Raw genomic sequence first — 25,302 nt, forward strand, 5'->3', positions numbered from 1 at the left:
TGTACCTACATGTCAGTGTAGTGTTGGTGCACACTTAGGCCGCGTACACACGCGCGGACTGTTCGCCCAACTTTGTCCGCTGAACAGTGTTTGGGCGGACAGTCCGCTCGTGTGTGGGCTTTCAGCGGACAGTTTCAGCGGACAGTTTGACGAACAAGGTTTTTCGGAAATTCCGTAAAACTGTCCACTGAAACCTTGTTTGAGCAAACAGTCCGCCCGTGTGTAGGCTTGTTCGTCAAACTAAGTTCCGCGCATGCTCAGAAAGGATTTACACGCCGAAAGTTATAATGCAGTGTATAGGACGTCGTATTTTTCGTCCCGTCGTACGTGCCGTTCACGTCATCGCGCACGGTTTCAGCAAACTGTTCGTTCGTCGTGTGTGGCCATGTCCGTCCATGCTAATTTTGAGCGGACTGTTTGCCGAAACTGTTTGACGGACAAAGTTGGGCGAACAGTCCCCGCGTGTGTACGCGGCCTTACTTTCTGTCTTCTTCTCGTAGTCCGGTCAAAAAGACCGCCCCGAGGAGAATGACATCACTTCCTCCTTCCTGTGTGTACAATACACAGTGGGAGGAAGCTTCTCATTGGCCAGGAGCGATCGAGAGGGGATGGCCAGAAACCAACATCCCCTCATCCCGGATCGCTCCTGCAGCGAAACGGACCACCGTATCCAGCGGGAGGGGGTCCGATCGGACCCCCCACCCGCTGGAAGGCAGGCACGTACATGTACCGGTGCCATTGTAATGACGTACATTGGCAATACGGCGGTCCTTAAGTGGTTAAAGGATAAAACTTACCTTCATATAGTCCTTCTGCAGGACCTGAATGATGGCAGAACAGGTCTCTGGAATAACGATCCCCAGAGCCTGGGGGGAGATTCCTGTAGAGAACTTGAGGCCCTGAAGGCTTCTCCCTGTCGCCAAGTAGCGCAACGTGGCGATGAGCCTCTGCTCCGGAGTGATAGCTTGCCGCATGCAGGTATCCTGCCTGGTGATTTAAGGGGTCAGCAAAGCCAGCAGACGGTGAAAAACTGAGATAATTCCTGAAATGATCAGGATTATTCTCCCGGATCTCACGGAGCAAAGGCATGTGCGAGAACTGGTCACGCTGGCGCAGCCAATTCTTGGTCCACAAACACCTCCCCTCCCTGTTCACGAGCTTGTGTCAAAGTAAGAACTCCAACACGAAGCCCCTGCACAGCACAAACTCTATGACGAGTATGTAGACGAAACATGGTTTCCAAACGGTCAGCTGGTCAGAACGGACAACAGAAAGCACCGATAAACAGCAATGCCTGAAAGAACGAACTGAATAGCAGAAGCAAGCAGACAATGAGAAATGCAAATCAAAGTGTACTATACCAAGATATAGTCCACAATGAGAAACAAATACTTACTGACTGCACGCACTGATTATCAGATACGCAAAGACAAGCAGAAACTGAAGAGCAGTAGCGATCTGAATCACTAATCTGAAAAGCGCGAATCGTCTCTCACCAAACTTCTACTAACACGCGATAGACACGAGATCAGCAGAAGGAGCCCAAAGGGTGCCGGACGTGGTGCTGAACTTTCCTTTTGTAGGCCCGCCGTACGTGGCTTACGTCACCGTGTTCTTGGCAACCGGAAATTCCGACAACTTGGTCCAACCGTGTGTATGCAACATCACTTCCGGACCTGGTCCGGAATTAATCCATCGGAATTACTCCGACGGATTTGGTAGTCAGAATCTCTGATCGTGTGTACAAGGGCTTACAGGCCCCAAGCCCTCTACATTGGGAGGGTCCTTTGGGGTAGCGACCCACCTCACAGCACCTTGTCCCCATGTTGATGGGTAGAAGGGCCTCATCCCCACAACCCTTGCCTGGTGGTTGGGGTGGTCTGTGGGCGAGGGGCTAATCGGAAGCCTTTAACATGGGGACCCCCAGATCCCGCCCCCCCCCCCGTGTGAATTGTTTCACAAAAAAAGTGTCAAAAGGGTTAAAAAACACAAGATACAGTTTTTGACAAGTCCTTTATTAATTTCTTCTTCTTTCCACTTCTTCTTCCATCTTTTTCTTCTGGTCTTCCTTCGTGTTCTTTTTCTTCTCCATCTTCTTCTTCATCTTCTTCTTTCTCCGCTTTTCTCATCCCGCATCTTGCTCCGGCTTCTTCTTCGCTCCGTCCACACAATCTGTCTCAGTGGGAATCTTCCACCATGTCACGCTTCTGTTATTCTGACACTTCTTATATAATGGAGGGCAGGGTCAGTCGGTGACCCCGCCCCATCTGACGCACGGGGACTTCCCTATGGCTTTCCCTGTGATGTCAGAGGGGGTGGGGCCACCTGGTGAACCCGCCCCCTCTGACGCACGGGGACTTCCCTATGGCTTCCCCTGTGATGTCAGAGGGGGCGGGGCCACCTGGTGAACCCGCCCCCTCTGACGCACGGGGACTTCCCTATGGCTTTCCCTAAACATAGGGAAAGCCATAGGGAAGTCCCTGTGCGTCAGAGGGGGCGGGTTCACCAGGTGGTCCTGCCCTCCGTTATATAAGAAGCATCAGAAGAAGAGAAGTGTCACATGGCGGAAGACTCCCACAGAGGTGGATCCTGCGGATGGAGCGGAGAAGAAACCGGAGCAAGATGCGGGACAAGAAGAGCGGAGGGAGAAGATGAAGAAGAAGATGAAGAAGAAGATGAAGAAGAAGATGGAGAAGAATATGGAGAAGAATTAGATGGAGGAAGAAGAAGAACACGGAAGGAAGACCAGAAGAAAGAAGATGGAAGAAGAAGAAGAAATTAATTAATTAAGGACTTGTCAAAAACCGTCTTTTGTGTTTTTTTTAACCCTTTTGACACTTTTTTTGTGAAATGGTAGGGGTATATTTGTACCCCATTACCAATTCACATGGGGGGGCCAGGATCTGGGGGTCCAGATTTTGATAATCCCACTGCCAGCAGACACCCACAACCCCCAGGCAATGGTTGTGGGGATAAGTCCCTTCTCCCCACCAACATGGGGACAAGGTGCTTTGAGGTGGGCACCCTCCTAATGTTAAGGGCATGTTACGGTTCAGGAGGGGGGGGGTCTCTCGTCCCCCCTCTTTTCCTGCGGCCTGCCAGATTGCGTGCTCGGATAAGGGTCTGGTATGGATTTTTGGGGGGGGGGGCACATCATTTTTTTTTTATTTTGGCATGGGGTTCCCCTTAATATCCACACCAGACCTGAAGGGCCTGGTATGGAATTTAATGGGACCCCCACACACTTTTTTTTTAATTTTGGTTCCGAGATCCCCGTGGGGAAATTCCATGCTGGTTTTTATTAATGAACTGTTGTGTATTGTCGGACTGACAATTCAGTATAGCCGCAAGTAGTTTTAAATGAGTTTTTTTCCTTTAGAAATGTAATTTTGCTGTCAGACTGTTCTAAACACGGGAAACATGCACCCCTTTACAGGCATACTATAGACACCCCCAGGTATGAAATTTAAAGGAATATTACACTTTTATTGTTTCACTTTAATCATTGTTAAAATCAATGCTCCCAAAAAAACAGACGTTTTTAAAACTTTTTTTGCATTGATACATGTCCCCTGGGGCAGAACCCAGGTCCCAAAACACTTTTTATGACAATACCATGCATAAAAGCCTTTAAAATTAGCACTTTTGATTATTCATGTTCGTATACCATAGAACGGTGTTCGAACAAATCTTTTGCCTGTTCGCATGTTCTGGATGTGAACCAAACCGGGGGGGGTGTTCCATTGGCTTGCACAATTTTAAAGTGTAACATGTTTGGTATCTATTTACTCGGCATAACATCATCTTTAATATCTTACCAAACAATTGGGTATAATATTGTGTTTTTGTGCATTAAACGTCATTAAAGTGTATTTTTTCATAAAACATTGCAACACACGCCATTTTATTCTTTAGGGCCTCACATTGAAATATATAATGTTTGGGGGTCCTAAGTAAATTTCTAGCAAAAAAAAAGATTTTTACATGTGTGTGAGTAGTGTCTTTAAGTGGTTAAATATTGTTTTGATATAAAGAAAGGAAAACAGTGCTAGAAAATAATTGCAGATATTAGATAGATATCTGTTGGTTACGATATTACAAAGCAGGCATAAGCAACAGTAAAATTAAAAAGGTTAGAAGTAAAAAAGCTTAGGGAAGGTTTTCCTTGTCTTTGGTTCCATGGAGAATCAAGCTCCCTTGCAGAATAAATCTAATGTGACAATTAAGAGTCATTAACCCTCATAAATGACTTTTTCATTCATAGTTTCAGTGGTAAAATGGGAGCCTCAGGCTCCAATTGCAGAGACTTTCTCAACACTTTTCACCCTTTAACACAGGGTGGACTTTGTTTAGATCAGCAGGGGATCTGTCCACTGATCCCCTGCTGATCAGAACAGAGTGGGAGGATGACAGGTCCGTGTTTGCTCAGTTTCTGCAGAGTGGGCACAAATAGAGCCCGCTCTGCTCCATGGACTTTCCTCTAATCTGATCCGCCTAGACAGAGGTGGACTGATCCACTTCCATTTGTTTTTAGTGGACTGGATCGAATTGGACGTAGTCAGGTGTATACGTAATACAAGTCAGTTTACACCCATCAATCCAATTGAGCTGAATGGAAGGTCTGATCGAGTCCACCTGAAAAACTGATAGGCGGAATCCGATTAGACCCTTTGTGTGAAAGGGGCCTAACACTTGAAATACTGTAATTTTCAGATCTCAGTAACCCCTTCTAAAACCAATTAGTGGTCAGTGGAAAAAAGATTGACCAGTGGGAATAGTCCTCCTTACAGGCAGGGAAAGTGCTAGAGTTACATAATGTCAAAAGATCTTGATACATGACCTGGTCGTATGTATCCATATATGAGCTTTTGGAGGAAGAGGGGAAGAAAGTGGATTTTGGTTTGAAACCTGTGTGTACAACATCTGGGCTAAAGTAACTTTCACGTGGTGTATTTTCAAGGGTCCCATCATCCCACAGTTGCATTAAAAGTGACATTATATCATCTTCCTTGAGTGAATGATTATCTCAATCAATATTTTTAGACACAATTTCATATGCTATATCACCTGCTACATCAACCTGATCTCCAGTATAAAATCTCTTAATTAATACGTTTTGGATAAACCTGCAATGAATCTTCATCATGACAGGCATCTTGAATCAAAGGATCCATACGATAGTAACCCTTGGGGGGTGCTCCCTTCTTGACATAGCATTCCACATGTCTAGCTAACAGGTAGGGCCATTTTAAGACAGCGAAAAAAGGGAAGTTGCCCTGGGCCCTGTCATTGTTGTGGTTCCCAAAGCAGCTGCGTCATACTTGCCAACTACCCTGGTTTAAATTCCCTTGTCCTTTGAGGTTTTAATCCTGTGCTGTGTCCCAATATCTCAGTGTGAAGTGCTGCTACTAATGCTGCCCAGCTCTGCCCTATTGTTGTGTACAGATGACTCACCTGAAGAACCTGTGTTTACATGTAAATTAACAGCATTTATATGTAAATAGTGGCGGCATTCATATGTAAATAGCGGCGGCCGACAGACTTGATATGTATACCATGCCCCCTGAGGTCATATCCACAGTAGTCTCTAGCAACCAATCAACAAGCAGAAATCATGTGCTGTAACCTCTAGTAACTAATCAGTGAGCCGTAATGTGTGCTGTAACCTCTAGCAACAAGTTAGTGAGTGGTAATGATACACTGTAACCTCTGGCAACCAATCGCAAAATACTGATCTTATTCAGTAAACTGATTTTGAGTCTAGCTGCTATTTATTGTATGTCTCAGAGCAGGGCGAGAGCAAAACCGCATTGGGGGAGGAGCCCAAGAAAAGTTTTGCCCAGCGTCCAATCAATATTAAAGACAGCCATGCTAACAGGCTGCATCTATTTTGTGTGGAAATGGATGCAACCAGAGACATATTACCCTCAATGTCTCATGTTCGACTTGAACATTGGCTGTTCACCTGTTCACCGAACAGTGAACAATTTGGGGTACTTACAAAAAAGGTGATCAGAACTCATATCATCACTGCAATTAATGAAATCTGGTCATGTTTTATATACTCTATTATGTCACTTCTCTATTTCTAAGAGGCTACTGCCGTAGCCAAAAATAGCATACAGAAAAAAAGAAATATTTTACCTTTCAAGTACGGCTTAGAAGTTAACCATATAGCGAACAATTTGGGGTGTTCGTGGCAAATTCGAAAGCTGCGGAACACCCTTTAAAAGTCTATGGGAGAAATCAAAAGGGCTCATTTTAAAGGCTAATATGCAAATTATTGTCATAAAAAGTGTTTGGGGGCTTGGGTCTTGCCCCAAGGGACATGTATCAATGCAAAAAAAAAGTTTTAAAAATGACAGTTTTTTCAGGAGCAGTGATTTTAATAATGCTTAAAGTGAAACAATAAAAGTGTAATATTCCTTTAAATTGGGGGGTGTCTATAGTATGCCTATAAAGGGGCGCATGTCTCCCATGTTTAGAACAGTCTGACTGCAAAATTAAAATTCTAAAGGAAAAAAACAAATTTAAAACTAATCGCGGCTATAATGAATTGTCGCAAATTGAACAAGCTGCTATAGATCACAGGTCTGGCAAGGCCCACCTAAACCCCATCCTAATAGACAAAATAGTATGAAAAACATTTACTCCTCTAAGGAGAGGACTTTAACATGGGCAGGTGGCCATACAAAATATACAAAATGACATCAAAAAATAATAATTCATAATTTTATGATAATAGTTAAAAATTAATAACATCCAACAATACCTGGTCTCCTGTATTCACCCAATACATGAGGGAGGCCCGAATTCCTGCATCAGTAAGTCAACGACCCAAAATAGGCACACATCGCATACCAGCTGGTTAAGTATACAAAACAGCCAAGCCCTAAATAAAAAGGACATATACAGATGCAGACGTCTAAATTAAATGGATAAATATATTAAGAGATATATAGAGCATATTAACCCAGGAATACATATATAAGTGCGTAAGCTCCACATGCATCCAAAAATTGTTTTATAAACACATTCATAAGAGATATAATATAACTTACAGCATCTGCTTCAAATAATTACACTGGGCTCACGTCCTGAACCTTCAGAGACTGAGCCTGGACTAAATAGAGCCAGTAATTGAAGTGGGGCGGGTCTAAAGGATAATCCCATGTGATGGGAACAGCCAATGAAAAAAATGGAAGGGTGGTCCCGAGGATAATGGCGCGAAAAGGAGACCAAGCCCGCCGTCATTATATTGACGCACACGGCGCGGGAGGCAAGCCCGCTGTCGTCATGGTAAAATGCGCGTCGTCACTTAGTCCAGCGTGCAAGACAGGTAGATTGTCCCTCAGGGCGGTAGTGCTAAATAACACGCCCCTCCAACGTCATGATAGGCGGCCACTGCCTGGAGCCCTGACAACGCGATACCTGGCGAAGGGCGGGCAACAACAGCATACATTAAGCAGTTTCCGCCCCACGGCGCACACACACCCGGGCACACGACCGGTAACCCAGATCACGTGACTGAATGACCATAGGAGGCAGCCACTCCTAACAGGAAGGCAGCCTCCCGTTTGCCGAGTGAGGACAGCGTCAAGGGCAAAACCAGTAAACAAAAACAGATCCATTAAACACAACCAAAACCCAGGGGTAAAAAAAAACAACAACAACACAACAAGGGAGAAAAAAAAGAAAAGAAGATGAAAAGGGAAATTTTACTCATTGAAGGGTTCCCATTCACTGCCACCCGAAGAGAAGCCCTCCAAGAATGGTCTAAATGATAAAGTGCCATTCAAGCCAGGAGGGAAGGTGGTCTTCAACCGAAAAATCCAACGATGTTCACGCTGGAGCAACGTCCGATTGGGATCACCACCCCGCATTTCAAAATGAACACGGTCCAGAATGACAAAGGAAACTTTGGGACATACTCCAGCGTGAACAGCGGTGACATGTCTCCCCAGGGGGAGAGTGGGAGTACAGGATTGTAGAGAAATCAAGTGGCGATAAGCCCTCTTCCAAAACTCCTGGATAGTTTTCCCTACATAGAAGCAGTTGCAACTACACAGAAGAAGGTAAACGACACCTGGCGTTCTACAATTAGCATAATGGCGAGGTCTATAACGCTCACCATTGGGAAGTGTTAGGTTAGTGGTGGTGTTCATAAAGCGGCAATAGCCGAAACCGCCACATGTAAAAGTGCCAAAGCGTTTACATTGATCTTTGCGATTCTCACCCTTAAATTCACTAGATATTAACTGATCACGCAAGGATCTGGCCTTCCTAAAGGTAAAAGATGGAGGTTTGGAAACAAATGGACCAATCGTAAGGTCCATGGTAAGGACATGCCAGAACTTGCGCACTATGGCCTGAACTTTATTCGATTGGTTAGAGTAAGTTGTAACAATACAGATTGGATTCATCTTCTTACTTTTTGAGGAAGGATTATAAAGTAGATCCTTTCTGGTTCTACCACAGGCTCTTCTAAAGGCCTTCTTAAGGCAGGTGTTCGAGTAGCCTCGCTCGAGGAGCCGTACTCTCAGAGAATCTGCCTCCTCCTTGAAGATGTGATCATCTGAGCAGTTCCTTCTAATTCTAAAATATTGGCCATATGGGATGGAATTGATAAGTGCCGGTGGGTGGAAGCTAGATGCATGCAAAATAGAATTACCCGCCGTGGGTTTTCTATAGAGACTACTACTCAGGTGTCCATTTTCATCTTTGTGGATGGTTACGTCTAAGAATGTAATATTGTGCCGATCAGAGGTCATAGTAAAGTTGAGATTAAACTGATTCTGATTCAACACAATAAGGAATGACTGCAATAATTCCGTGGGGCCATTCCACACTAATAAAATATTGTCAATATAACGTGCCCACATGGATACATTCATCATGAGTGGACTGAAATCTGCGTCATTATTAATAGCCTGTTCCCACTCCCCCAGGTACAGATTGGCGTATGACGGGGCACACAAGGTCCCCATAGCAACGCCCTGTACCTGGAGGGAGTGGGAACCGTTAAAAACAAAGTGATTGTGGTGGAGGATGAAATCGAGAGCATTAAAAATGAAATTCCTGGTAGATGGATCTAATGCAAGGTCTCTAGATAAAATATTCCTGATGCAAACCATGCCTTTATCGTGGGGGATGGAACTGTAAAGAGCTTCCACATCCACCGCCACCAAAGTAGCAGTTGGTGGAATGCAAATCCCATCAATCCTTTGTAAAAATTGAAGGGTATCTTGAATGTAACTAGGCAGCTTGGCTACATAAAGATGAAGATGTCAATCAACCCACTCACTCAGTTTGGCCATGATCGACCCATTTCCCTAGATTATGGGACGACCCGATGGATAACGTAAACTCTTGTGTAATTTGGGTAAACAATAAAAAGTTGGGATACGGGGATTTTTAGTTCGTATAAATTCCCATTCATTTTTAGTGATTACATTCGAAGACCGTGCTTTTTGCTGTAAAATAATATTTATTTATTTATTTTTTATTTTCCTTCTTTCCCTCCCTCTCTTGAAATTCCTCCTTTATTTATTTATATATCACTATTTATCTGTTTTTCATTGATATAGATACTAAATGTTGTGTGATTTCATTTTTTAGATTTCCTATTTTCTGTCTGATGCAATTTATTTATACCCCTGATGAAGAGAATTTATCTAAGATCTCGAAACGCGTTGGGTTGCTGCCTTCCGTCCACTGTAGGGTGTTGTTATACAGTTGGACTGAGGAAGTATACAGTGTAACAGGATATATTTTGTATATTTGTTATTTTGTGTCTGTAAATACATGAAATGTATACTGTACTTAATGTTATTAATGTTTAACTATTATCATTAAATTATGAATTATTATCTTTTGATGTAATTTTGTATATTTTGTATGGTCACCTGCCCATGTTAAAGTCCTCTCCTTAGAGGAGTAAATTTTTCTCATACTATAATGAATTGTCAGGTCGACAATACACATAATAGTTCAGTGATAAAAATGGCATGGGGATTTCCCCACAGGGGAACCCCGAACTGAAATTAAGAAAAAAAAAGGTGTGGGGGCCCCCCGATATTCCATACCAGGCCTTTAGGTCTGGTATGGATATTAAGGGGAACCCCGCGAAAATGTAAAAAAAAAAATGGCAAAAAGTGTCAAAAATGTTAAAAATTGACAAGAGAGAGTTTTTGACAATTCCTTTATTTAAAGTCTTCTTCTTTCCATCTTCTTCTGGTTTTCCTCCTTCCTCCATCTTCTTCTTCCTCCGATCCTCTGATTCTTGCTCCGGTGTTCTTGTCCGGCATCTTCCTCCGCAGCGTTTTCTTCCCCGCTTCATTCTTGGGCCACGCCGCAACCATGGGAGGCTCCCGCTGTGTGACTCTTCTCTTCTTTTGACACTTCTTATATAACGGAGGGCGGGGCCATCTGATGATCCCCCTCTGATGCACCGGGACTTGACGGGGACTTCCCTATGGCTTTCCCCGTGGGTGACCCTGCGTTGCAGAAGGGTCCCTGTGCGTCAGAGGGGGCGGGGTCACTGGGTGGCCCCGCCCTCTGTTATATAAGAAGTGTCAAAAGAAGAGAAGAGGAAGATGCCGGACGAGAACACCGGAGCAAGAAGCAGAGGACTGGAGTAAGAAGCAGAGGAAGAAACCGAAGGAAGAAGGAAGGAAGAAGACCCGAAGATGGAAAGAAGAAGACTTTAAATAAAGGAATTGTCAAAAACTGTCTCTTGTGATTTTTAAAATGTTTGACACTTTTTTTGTGAAATGGTAGCCATTTCACACGGGAGGCGGGATCTGGGGGTCCCCTTGTTAAAGGGGGCTTCCAGATTCCGATAAGCCCCCCGCAGACCCCCACAACCACCGGGCAAGGGTTGTGGGGATGAGGCCCTTGTCCCCATCAACATGACATAGTGACATAGACATAGTGCTGCACTTACTGTATGTATATGATTGGTTTGATGACATAAGATTTTGGTGCTGGCAGCTAAGACATTGGGTGAAAAGTAAAGGAGCAAAGATAATTTTTAGTAGTAGTTAACCTCCTTCAGAAGTAGCGGGATCGCGCGCGCGTGCCCGCGCAGCGGCGCGATCCTGATGTGCTCGTGTCACCCGGACACGGCACATCTCAGATCGGCAGGAGGGCTCTGTGATTGGCCCTCCTGATCACATGACGGCCGTGTCCAATCACGGCCGTCATGTGATGTAAACAAACAGCCGGTTGCTAGGCAATCGGTTCTCCTTTCCTCACACGGAAGTCATCGCTGAGGAGAGGAGAGCAGAACGCTGCAGCCGGCTGATGATCAGTGAGTATGAGCTGTTTTTTACAGCTTTTTACTCACTGATCATCAGTCTAGTGTAAACACACAACACACAACACAGTGTAAACACAGTCCCCACATATGTCCCCAAAACACACATGTCCCCAAAACATACATGTCCCCAAATAATAAAAAAATAAATAAAAACACATGTCCTTAATAATAAAAACATGTCCCCCCCATATGTCCCACTAAAATCACATGTCCCAATGATTATCTGCACACATATGTACGTGATCACCTGCACACATATGTACACGATCATTTGGGTACATATGTCCGTGATCACACAAACCAATTATTATACAATTAACGGAATTTTTTTTACCAAAAACATGTAGCAGAATACATTTTGGCTTAACTTAATGCCAAAATTTGATTTTATTGGATTTCTTTTAAAATAGAAAAAAGAAAATATTGTTTTTTTTCCAAATTTCCGCTTTTTTTGCGCTTATATCGCAAAAAAATAAAAAACGGAGTCGTGAATAAATAACACCAAAATAAAGCTCTATTTGTGCGAACAAAATGATAACAATTTCATTTGGGTACAGTGTAGCATGACTGCGCAATTGTCACTGAAAGCGCTAGAGCGATGAAAGCTGAAAATTGGGCTGGGAAGGAAGGGGGCGAAAGTGCCCTGTATTGTAGTGGTTAAATGTATTAATAACAAATTAATTATATGCTGTTTCCACACAACAGACTGAGATAGTATTTTCCAAGGGTTACAAACATTATAAACATTTAAGGAAAGCAATCAAAGTAAGTATATATTTCTAGTATTTAACTGAACTTTATTTCTGCATTATGTACTTAACATTATGTTAAGCAAAATATTTTACATGTTTAGGATATTAGCTTATCACCAGAAGAAGGATTTTCAAACATCCCACTATCAGGAGATGTCTTTTTAAGCGAAACATGAGAAAATAAAGTTTCTTTTTATGCTTGTGCTGAAGATATAACAGCAATGAATATGTAATTTATCATTGCAACATATGGTGAACCCTACAGTTTATTGCCGTAAATGTGCATTGGCTGCCAATCTGATACTACTAGCTAGCTGCAAGCGGTAGAATACCTGAGTAATTCAAATTCAGTGTAATCTAACTTGGAATCACATTCAGCACATGCCACATAGCAGACATTGTAGCATAAAGTAAGACTCACACAAATGTATTCAATATTAGCAATGTGCGTAAACCAATGACAACTAATCAGAATGTAATTTTTACTAAGCTGACTTTAGTAGTGAATTCTGCTTGGATGCTACATGTGATATCATTTTCATTTGATACCACAGATTACCTCTTTGATTGATATGGTATGTAATGGATCTTTACAAAATAGGGTATTCTTTTTATAACTAACTCTTAAAGTTCTCTCGGCATAAAAACCTTTTTTTAAGTTTGAATAGAGACTTTCTGTCAAGTTTTATTTGTTGTTTGTTCCCCCTTGGGGAGATTTACCACTCCATTGTATGGGGAAACTTGAACTGTCCCCAGAGCAGGAGGCAGGGTAAATCTTCCCACGGGGACACCACTTCTTGTGACAAGAGCTCCACACACTTTAAGAGACATCCTCTAATTTTTATCATAGATTGAGGACCCACTCCCGCTAGGGGAGAAGAGGCTGACCAGGATTTGCAGCAGCTGGGTAGATAGTGGCAAAAACCACAGTGTTGTCACACAGAAAACTTGGCTGGCCCCTCACTTAGGGACGGCGAGAGTCCTGAGAAGTGCTGAGGTGCAGGGTCTAAGACACTGCCTGGTCTTCACGAGAGCTCTTGGAGGTGGAAAGACGATGCAGACGAAGTCCAGTTTGCAGTCCTTAAACTGATACACCTACACGCAGTAAATACTCTAGGTCAAACAAAATGATGCATAATAATTTTACGGAGGGGAGAAAGCTCAATACAAGAAAACTAAAACTAAAAACCTAGTTTTGACTCTACCTTCCACCTCTTAATACCTAAAAAGAGATCAGGAATATCTATTATATATAATATAATAATATATGATATATATATATATATATATATATATATATATATATATATATATATATATATATATATATATATATATATATATATATATAGTATATATAGTATATACATAGCTATCTATCTATATCTATATATATATATATATATAATATTATATATTGTCTATTATTATATTATATTATACTAGCAGCTTGATACTCCACTCCACCAATGCACACTATTACTATTATACAGGAACAGGATTTATATAATGTTGATAGTTTGCGCAGAGTTTTACAACATTAGGGCAGACAGTACAATTACAATACAATTCGTTAGAGCTTACAATCTAGGATATAAAATGTTTTATTGATTGCAAAGATACACATAATGACATACACTATTTTCCCCAGTATAAACAACTACAAACCCCACCTCCTCTCTTTAGGGCTCCTTCACACGGACATGTCCGTGTGCGGAGCCCACTCTGCTCAGTGGGGGATCGCACCGCCGATCCCCGCTGAGCAAGAAGATGACATGTCTGTCTCTGCACACTGTGCAGAGATGGACCTGTTGGAGTGCCACTCTCCCCTATAGAGGATTGAATGAAGACGGACCATAGAGTCCATCATCACACGATCCGATCCGCAGACAGATGGAAAAATAGGTTTTTCCTCCGCTACACTTTTTTGGAGCGGGTCGGAAGTCAGCGGACATGTCACCGCTGACATCAGTCCATCCATAGACCTCTATGGAGTGTCCGTTCAGGTCCGCCTAAAAAACTGACAGGCGGACCTGAAGGGATCGTCCATGTGAAAGGGGCCTTATTGTTCAAAATATAACTATGCATGCATCTATGAATGGAATATCTGTATTGTAAACCGAGAGACGTTAGAGACTGATCTGCTCCAAATGCTTAAATAGCGATAATAGTTCTTCCAAACTCAATAAATACCATTGATAAGGCCAAGATCTGTAAAAGTCCAGCAATGCTTTCTGGAAAACGTGCATATCAGTGGTTAAGAGTAGGGATGAGATGAACCCCCCCCCCCCCCCCCCCCGGTTCAGTTCGCACCAGAACCTTCGAATGGATCGAAAATTCGTATGAAGTTTAGAACCCCATTAAAGTCTCTGGGACTCGAACGGTTTAAATCAAAAGTGCTAATTTTAAAGGCTAATATGCAAGTTATTGTCCTAAAAAGGGTTTGAGGACCCGGCTCCTGCCCCAGGGGACATGTATCAATGCAAAAAAAAAGTTTTAAAAATTGCCATTTTTTCGGGAGCACTGATTTTAATGATGCTTAAAATGAAAAAAGTGAAATATTCCTTTAAATATCATGCCTGGGGGGTGTCTATAGTATGCCTGTGAAGTGGCATGTGTTTCCCGTGTTTAGAACAGTCCCTGCACAAAATGACATTTAACGGAAAAAAAAGTCATTTAAAACCGCTTGCGGTTTTAATGTAATGTCTGGTTCCAGCAACATGGATGGAAATCACTGAGAAAAATGGCATGGGTAGCCCCCCCCCCCCCCCCGAGCATTACCAGTCCCTTTGGGTCTTGTACGGATATTAAGAGGAACCCCGTACCCAAATTTAAAAAAGGAAAGGCTTGGGGTCCCCAAGCCCTATATACTCAGAACAGCAGTATACAGGCGGTGCAAACAAGACAGGGACTGTGTAGGTTTCAAAAACACTGGTTGACCACGTCCTCTGTCATTGCTTCCAAATTTAGCAACGGCAGAAGGCCCATTGAAAAAAATATATGTCCTTATGTCACTCCTCAGATCTAAAGAGGCCAAAGCCGTAGCCAAAATAACACATAGACAAAAAGTTTTTTCTCCTATTCTTGTGCCCCACTAAAGAAGGTGGCGCCCAACAAAAGGAAAAGATAGTAGCTAAATATGGCGTCGGCGGACACATAAGACATGTACCTAATAAATTATATCAAAAATATTTTATTTCTATCAAAAATGCATAAAAAGATAAATATTTGACACAAATTTAATTATATCACAGAAATCGATCCTAAGTGCTCCACAATATGATTCAATATATCATTGAATCATCCCTACCGACATAAATAATACACCCTGACAACACCAAACATAGAAGACACACAAATCACATACATGCAACAATGAACAGATGAGGCGCCTCTGTGGCCATACACCTGACGATATGCTGATTAGAGTGTGAGTTTTAAAACATAGATGATTGTAGAATAAGGAAAGTCGGCATGTGTATGGTCACCTTGATAGCAGTAATCAACAATGGGGATAGATATTCTTGGATGCACAAACTTTTCCACATATTCTATCCCCTATATAACTTGTATAGCTAGACTATCTGAGTAGATCGGATGCCGTTATATCACCGTGGGTTTACAACAGTTCATGCTCCATTAAAGTCTATCTGGCAAAATCCACCCAATAATTTCTTGTAGATCTTATTCCACATATTCACTTTACATGCGATTTAAGTGAACCCAAAATGATCTTTGATCATACAAAGTCCTTCTTTTCCTTCTTAAGCCTCTACACGAGGAAAACCGTCTGGCAATCAATGCTGGTAATACACCGGTTTGTAGCAAACAGTTAATTAGTTCAAACCACAGTCATTCATTTAATTTCAAATGCGCTACATCTATTCAGTTTTATTTCTTCAGCACATGTCAAACGTTCAGGATAATGTAGATGTTGCCAAAGATCTTACAATCACACGCTCATAATCTCCACAAATGGATCAAAAAAACTGTGTAGGTTTGTTGTGTTAAGTAGAATCTGTTTGTAATTTTTAAGTGGTACATTTTTACGTGTTTAGAACAGTCCCTGTACAAAATGACATTTAACAGAAAAAAAGTCATAAAACTGCTTGCTGGTCTGGTTCCGACAATATGGATGGAAATCACTGAGAAAAATGGCATGGGTAGCCCCCCCCCCCCCCCAGCATTACCAGCCCCTTTGGGTCTTGTACGGATATTAAGAGGAACCCAGTACCCAAATTAAAAAAAGGAAAGGCTTGGGGCCCCCAAGCCCTATATACTCAGAACAGCAGTATACAGGCGGTGCAAACAAGACAGGGACTATGTAGGTTTGTTGTGTTAAGTAGAATCTGTTTGTAATTTTTAAGTGGTACATTTTTAAAGTGTAGCTCCAGCCAAAAAATCAATTTTTAAGCTTTTTAGAAAACATAGGGAAGGGTTACCACCCCTGTATAATTTTTTTTTTGCCGTCTTTCTTTTTTCATCTCCCTTCCTGTTGTCTCCTTCCGTTTGCAAGTAGGAGATGTTTGTAAGTTGGATGTTTGAAAGTAGGGGTCTGCCCTATATGCTCTGGATACATTTGGGCCTAAAGTGTTGGTGTTGCCACAACACTGTAAGCCCTCAGTGACTCTTGGTGGGCGCTGGAACGCCCTGCTGTGAACTATTATATCAAGAATTGTAATTACATGCTATTGTTGAACAGTGGTAGACAAATTGGGCCTTTGGTGGTTGTGGTGGTGGTGCTGGTGCCACAACAAGTCCTCACAGTTACTCTCGGTGGGCACTGGAACGGGCCCTGCTGTGAAATATTATATCAAGAATTCTAATTACATGCACCTGTTAAACAGGGGCTGAAAAATTGGGCCTTAGGGACTGGTGACACAACACTGCAACACCTCACAGAAACTCTAGTTGGAGAGCAGGAATGAGCCCTCCTGCAAAATATAGCATCAAAAATTGTAATTACACGCCCCTGTTAAACAGGTGCTGAAAAATTGGGCATTGGGCACTGGTGCTGGTGCCACAACACTGCAACCCCTCACAGATTCTCTAGTTGGAGTGCAGGAATGAGCCCTCCTGCAAAGTATTGCATCAAAAATTGTAATTACATGCCCCTGTTAAACAGGGGCTGAAAAATTGGGCTTTAGCCACTGCTGGCGGCACCCAGAACCAAAAATGTTGTTCCAAGCTATCAGCAGGATCATTGAGGAGGAAGAGGATAGTCAGTTAACAGGACAGGACAGTCACTCAGCATAGGCAGTCTTGAAGGGATGTGACATTTCAAAAAAAATTATTCAGTTACATCAGCTTCAGGTGCTTGGTAGCTGGTGGTGATCCAAGACTGATTCATTTTTATGAAGGTCAGTTGATCAACCGAGTCGGTGGACAGGAGCACCCTGTGTCAGTTACAAAGCCTCCAGCAGCACTGAATGTGCGCTCCGAAAGCACGCTGGATGCAGGACAGGCCAGTAGCTCAATTGCATACTGTGCAAGCTCTTGCCAGTGATCCATCCTCAAGATCCAGTAACCCAGAGGATTTTCGGTGGGAAAGGTGTCCAAGTCTGATCTTGCCCCTAGGTATTCCTGCACCATGTAAATCAGACGCTGGCGATGGTTGCTGGAACCAATCATACCTTGGGGCTGCGGACTAAAAAATTGTCTAAATGCATCGGTCAGACAGCCACCTTCTCCACCACTTCTTCTGTGACTGACCAAAGCCTGAGCAAAACGTTGTCTAGGACCAGGAGTTTGTAACCTCCCTGTCTCTGGGAACGCGTTGCACAGACCATTCTGCAAGGCCTCCCAGAGATATCTCATCCTCTGCTCCCTCTTTGACGGCAAGATAAGGTCCGCAACCTTACCCTTGTACTGTGGATCAAGGAGAGTTGCCAGCCAGTAATGATCCCTCTCCTTGATCCACTAAATACGAGGATCCTTCCACAGGCTTTGCAGGATCAGGGAGGCCATGCAGCATAGGTTAGCTGAGGTATTCAGTCCGGAGTCCTCTGGGTCACTAAGGATGACATGATCTGCAGCCACCTCCTCCCAGCCTCGTAAAAGTCCACGGGTTTCTTGGGACTGTAAATCACCCCTACAAGACTGCTGCTGCTGCTGATGCTGAGTGCCAGGCTCCACCTCCATGCTGACACAAACCTCCTCCTCTTCCTGTGTGATCAGTGGGACAGCAGGAACACTGTCTGGATAAAGGGGGCCTTGAGATGCAAGGAAGTCCTCCTCTTCCTGCCTCTGTTCTGCCTCAAGTGCCCTGTCCATTATTCCACACAGCGTGTGCTCCAACAGGTGGACAAGAGGTACAGTGTCACTGATGCATGCACTTTCACTGCTCACCATCCTCGTGTCCTCCTCAAATGGTGACAGGACAGTGCATGCATCCCTGACCATGGCCCACTGGCGTGGGGGAAAAAAACTGAGCTCCCCTGACCCTATCCTGGTGCCGTAGTCACACAGGTACTCATTGATGGCCCTCTGCTGCATGTTCAGCTGCTGAAGCATGGCCAACATTGAGTTCCATGCTGGTGGGCATGTCACAGATAAGGCGGTTCTTGGGCAGGTTCAACTCCTTTTGGAGCTCAGCCAGCCGAGTACTGGCATTATATGACCGGCAGAAATGAACAAAGACTTTCCTGGCCTGCCTCAGGACATCCTGTAAACCCGGGTACCTGCCCAAGAACTGCTGCACCACCAAGTTAAGCATGTGAGCCACACAGGGCACATGGGTTTAGTTGTCCCTGTCGGAGGGCAGAGAGGAGGTTGGTGCCATTGTCTCAAACCACCATTCCTGGCTTAAACTGGCCTGGCGTCAACCACCTCTCAGCCTGCCCCTGCAGAGCTGACAGCATATCTGCCCCAGTGTGGCTCCTGTCCCCCAAGCACACCAGCACAAGCACGGCATGGCATCTTTTTACCTACGTACTTGCGTAGCCCCTTGAATGCCTATGGAGCACCGCTGGTTCCGAGGACAATGCACAGGAAGAGGCCATGGAGGAAGAAGAAGAGGAGGGGGTGGAGGAGAGAGGTGTGTCACAACCAGTAGTAGCATTTTGGAGGCGTGGTGGCGGAATAACCTCCAACAATACTGAACCTTGCCCTGCATCCTTCCCAGCTGCCAGAAGAGTGACCCAATGTGCATTGAAAGATAGGTAACGTTCATGTCCATGCCTGCTGGACCATGAGTCAGCGGTAATATGCACCTTACCGCTGACCGCCCTGTGCAGAGAGTCATGCACATTGCCTTCCACATGCCTGTAGAGAGCTGGAATCCCCTTCCGTGAGAAAAAGTGGTGTTTAGGAATCTGCCACTGAGGAGCCGCACATTGCACAAACTCACGTAAGGGGGCCGAGTCTACCAACTGAAAAGGCCACAGTTGAAGTGCTAACAATTTAGCCAAGCTAGCATTCAACCACTGGGCATATGGATGGCTGGGAGTGAACTTCTTTTGACGGTCCAGCAGCTGGGGCAGGGAAATTTGCCTCGGACATTGGTGTACTGCTAGCAGAGTGCCCGCAAGTACTTGGCTGTGACACACCTAATACTACACCTTCATTCCTCTCAGTGCAGGTTTCAGAGAGGACTGAAGGTATAGTGGGGTTGGAGATCCCAGCTGATGAGGAGCAAGGAGAGGTCCGCTTTGTTCTTTGGTGTGGGTCTTTAAGGTACGCTTGTCAACGAGCTGCATGGCAGGTCAACATATGTCTGGTCAAGCATGTGGTGCCCAAACGGCTGATGTTTTGGCTATGCGAGATACGCTTGAGACATATGTTTCAAATAGTAGCGGTTCGATCTGATGCACTCGTCTCAAAAAATGCCCACACCAAAGAACTTTTGTAATAACGTGCAGAGGCAGCGCCCTGCACAGGCGGAGCTCTGCGGTGTGATTCAGTCGGTGTGCTGCCCTTAAGCTGGCCCCTGGAGGGCATCCTGCCTCGTTGGAGATGTGCCTCCTCCTCCTCTCTCCTATCAGGAACCCACATGGAGTCAGTGACCTCATCATCCTCTCCCTCTTCATCACTGGAGCAAACCTGGCAGTATGCTGTAGCTGGTGGAACATGACTGCCAGATTGCTGTCCTTCTTGAGCATCCCCTCTCTCTAGGCTTACACTACTGCCTTCCTCTAGCTGGGTATCATAATCGAAGCCTTCAAAATGTTGGGCATCCTCCTGGAGCATAAACCCAACACTGGTGGGTCTAGGGAAGGAGTGACTGATGCCATTGAGATGAGGGAAGAGGACGCATTGGCAGCTGCTTTGCCAGTACCCTGTGCCTGGGTGAGAGAGGATGAGGAGGGCTTGGTCATCCACTCTACCAAGTCTTCAGCATGTTGCGGCTAAATGTGTCCAGCTGCCGAAAATAAGGACAATCATGTCCCATGGCCACGTGCTGATGATGCTGCACCATGTCCACGGCCAGCACTGTTGCCTCTAGACACAGAGCCTTCTTGCCCTCTTTTTTGGCTTATAACTGTCTGCCTCTCCTTGTTGGCCTTCCAGACATACCAATGACCTGCAGGGAGATGAGAACACCAGCAATCGGGGTAGCTTTAGGTGCACACTGAGCAGATGACACAGTACACCGACTGTAATTACTGCAGCTGCCTGCCTGTGGTATAGGATCTGAAGAACACGAGCAATTGGGGTAGCTTCAGGTGTATACTGTGCAGGTGGCACAATACACCCACTGTAACTGCTGCAGCTGCCTGTGGTTTAGGAACAGAACAACACCAGCAATTGAGGGTAGCTTCAAGTTTGTACTCAGAGTCACTCTGTGGATGATGAGGAAAGGAACAAAGAGCAACAAGGAAACAAAGACCTGAAGTGTGCCAAAGGTCACGTGGTCAGTATGCCTAAAGGGGGGCATACCCAAGTATGAAATGTAAAGAATGAAATTAAAAGAAAAAGGGAATGGGTGGGTGGGACACGAGATCTGACGTCCAACGAGGAGGAGGTGGAGGAGGGCAGGCTTTATGCAGCCTGACTCCTCCTACAAATACAGGCTTACCCTGCGGTCAGCCTTACACTTGTACTCAGAGTCACTCTGTGGATGATGAGGAAAGGAACAAAGAGCAACAAGGAAACAAAGACCTGAAGTGTGCCAAAGGTCACGTGGTCAGTATGCCTAAAGGGGCCAAAAAATAACACAGTAGGAAGAAAGCTCAACAACCAGATGACCCAGTGAATAACGTCTAACCTGGAGTGGTGGCAAATGAGTTATGCCTTTGCCGCAGAGAAGGAAACGCTAAGAAAGGCAGTAGCCCCTCCCCTGGCTTCAGGAATCACAAGGCCAGCTATAGCACCCCCTTAAGCCCAACCCAGCGACCAACACAAGATAAACCTGAGAGTACGTGAATGTCATAAAATGAAACCCACCATGGAAAACCAGCTAAGCACAGCAGGGAGTCCCCACCGCTGGAGACCTGGATGGCTTCAAACGGAAAAGCCGAAAATAAAACAACCTGATAGATCATTCAACATGAAATGCTGGGACTTAACTGGATACGCCCAGAAAGTGCTCAAGGCTGATACAAGCTGGAGGAGCCAAAAAGGAAACTAAAACAAAACAGAAAAGCAAAGGGAACTAGACGTTTCACCATCAGGACTGGAAACCTAACCTGGAAACATGCCAAGCAGTGTCATGGGCTTTCCTGGAATAAAAAACAAAACCCAATGATCAAGGCTGCAGTGCCAACCAAATGGAAAATCTACCACAACTGGAACTGACAAGAAAGTGCGTCACTGGAAACCTGCTTCTGAGACCCGAGCCTACAGATACTAGCCCGGGCCCCGTGATCCACGAAAGCCCCTGAGCCAGTAGAAACCGTGGATCAGTGAAAACTGACTAACCAAACTTCCATACCCCAGGACAACTCCTGGCCGGAGACGTAGCTAGGAAAACAAAGTAAATAGTGAGGAAATGCACCCAACTGATCAGGAACACAACTAGCGAGAGAATCGTGATCAAACAAAAACACCTGCGACAAAACGAAACCTGCGATGAGGAAACGTGACTGACCTAAAACATGAGAAGCGTGAACTGATCACCGTGAGCGGCTTAAGAACCGCGGCTGCTAGAAAACACGACCTGCCTAGGAAATGCAGGCTTCACAAATTGATGAAAAACACAAAAGAAAACCCTGGGGGGTACACAAGAGAAAAGAAAAGCATAAGACACAAAACGTGCGGCATATCGGAATGTGTAAGAACACGAGAAAAGGCAAGAAAACACGAGAAACAAAAGAAACATGGGAAACGCGAGAAGATGCATGAGACACGTAAATAGCATCAGATACGTACAATACACCCGACACTAACAAGCATGGGGAATGTAAAAAGCCTGAGAATCATGAAACTACACAAGGGTAATGCCATGAAAGGCATGAGACATGAAACGTGCGGCAACTGGGAAATACGGAAGGAAACACCGGACAACACGTAAGGAAACATGTGAATACGTCAAAACCATGGAAATACGACAGAAAATGCTAGAAAAACATGGGGAAACTTCAGAAACAAGGGAAACACAAGAAGTTGCATCACGTAAATAACAGCCATGAACAATACATCCGATACGTGAAATGCATGAGAAACGTAAAAAACCCTGATAACCATAAATTTATGAGAACCATAAAAGCGCAAGAACTGTAAGTCGTTTAAAAACTGTCAACTGCCAGCAAAACACACGAGAACGCAATTGTATGAGAAACTGTAAAATTGCATGGAAAACCATCAAATGTATGAGAAACACCAACTACATATGTAAATCACATGAGAGACCTAAATCACATGAAAAACAAAATTGCGTAAGAACCGTAACTTCAAGAAACACCAACTGCATGGAAACCGAGAATTGCATAAACTGAATTGCATGAGAAAATGGGAATTGCATGTAAAACCGTAAACGAGTGAGAACCGTGCGTGAAAACAAAGCATGAGAACGTCAAATCGAACGAGAACATGATCGCATGAGAACGTAAAACGAAACGAGAACATAAAATGCATGAGAACGTAAACTAAACGAGAACATGAGTGTATGAGAATGTTAAAATGAAACAAGAACATGGGTGCATGAGAACGTAAAATGAAACGAGGACATGACTGCATGAGAACGCAAAACATGAAATGCCAAAAAAGCATGGAACGTGATAGAGAAACCTGGAAAGCGATAGAGAAAACCTGGAAGGTGAGAGAAAACCTGGAAAGTGAGAGAAACCTGGAAAGTGAGAGAAAACCTGGAAAGTGAGAGAAAACCTGGAACGTGAGAGAAAACCATAAAAGCATGAGAAACCGTAGTTGCATGAACCGTCAACTGAACCACGGGAATACATCAGAACCACGGGAAATGTCAGAAAATGCTATAAAAAGCATGGGGAAACGTCAGAAACATGGGAAACGCAAGAAGTTGCGTGAGACACGTAAATAACATCTAATACGTAAATTGCCTGAGAAATTTAACATGCCTGAGAACCATAAATTCATGAGAACCATAAATGCGTAAGAACTGTACGTCGTTTAAAAACCGCCAACTGCCTGCGAAACGCACGAGAAAACGCAAATGCATGAGAAACCGTAAAATTGCATCGAAAACCATCAATTGTATGAGAAACAACAACTTCATAAGAAAAGTAAATCACATGAGAGACCCAAAACGCATGAAAAACAAAATTGCGTAAGAACAGTAAGCAACGTGCTTGAAACCAACAAGCATGAGAACGTCAACACGAATGAGAACGGAAAACGAAACGAGAACATGACCTGCATGAGAATGTAAATGAACGAGAACATACCTGCATGAAAACGTAATCGAAACAAAACGCAAATGCAAGAAACGCAGATGCAAGAAACGCAAATGCCTGAAGATGCAACAGCCTGAGAAACGCAACAGCCTGAGAAACGCAACAGCCTGACAGCAAGAAACGCAACAGTAAGAAACGCAACAGCAAGAACGCAACAGCAAGAACGCAACAGCAAGAACGCAACAGCAAGAAACGCAACAGCAAGAAACGCAACAGCAAGACACGCGACTGCAAGAAGATGCAGCTGCATGAAACGCAACTGCAAGAAGATGCAAATGCCTGACAAACGCAACTGCAAGAAAATGCAAATGCATGAAAAACGCAAATGCTTTGAGAACGTGACCGCTAAGAGAACGTGAATGGCCTGAAACCGGAAACGCATGGGACCGAATCGCATGGGAAAACCATAAAATGCACCAGAATGTGAAACTGCATGAGAAAACAGTGAATAGCACGAGAACGTGGAGCTCAGGCGGGGGTTGGGCACGCCACGTGGAGCTCAGGCGGGGGTTGGGCACGCCACGTGGAGCTCAGGCGGGGGTTGGGCACGCCACGTGGAGCTCAGGCAGGGGGTTGGGCACGCCACGTGGAGCTCAGGCAGGGGGCATGCCACGTGGAGCTCAGGCGGGGGAGGGGCACGCCACGTGGAGCTCAGGCGGGGGAGGGGCACGCCACGTGGAGCTCAGGCGGGGCACGCCACGTGGAGCTCAGGCGGGGCACGCCACGTGGAGCTCAGGCGGTGCGGCTGAGTGTCGGAGTCTCGCACTTACTGATCCTCATTGACAAGAGCAGACCTGTCCCTGGGATCCCCCCCCCCAGCTGCCCCAATATCAGAGCCCCCTCCGCTCCCTCCCTGCGCTGTATTCAGCCACTTCGGCAGCTCACAATCCCTCCAGACAAGCTGACTGTAGTGCAGAGACAATACATGTCCCTGCATTGTATTGTGGCCCCAATACTGGTCCCTCTGAATAGGCCTCTTCTCTGGCCAGGCACCAGTCTGAAGGCTGCTGGGCCTCGCTAGCATCTTCATGAAGACACAGGGGAGATCACAGCTGAAGAGCAGCTTTCTGCAGCATGATAAACACAATTAGAGGCAGTCGGGAGATAACGCATTGTCAACTTTTAGCAGCACAGAAATGAAATGCAGCCAGCGATTTAAGGGGGGGGGGGGGTGACCCAGGCTCTTTGTTTATGTGGATGCAATGAAAAACAGCAGATTTCCTCTGTGTGATTTGCACAACAGCATACCCTCATACATATGCTCTTCTTCCTCTATCCCGCCGAACATACTCACTACCACCGCCCCCGCGGGCAAAGTGTGTGCAAATACACACCGTCTCCCTGCACTAGAGTGGACAAGAAGATGCGAGGGGAGAGGGGGAGCCGGCGGCCAGCCGAAACCCCTCCCTCTCTCCCGACGGAA

This window comes from Lithobates pipiens, unplaced genomic scaffold (genome assembly GCF_037356315.1).
Source record: "Lithobates pipiens isolate NorthernLeopardFrog02 unplaced genomic scaffold, aLitPip1_a1.2 Scaffold_13, whole genome shotgun sequence".
Taxonomy (NCBI): Eukaryota; Metazoa; Chordata; class Amphibia; order Anura; family Ranidae; genus Lithobates; species Lithobates pipiens.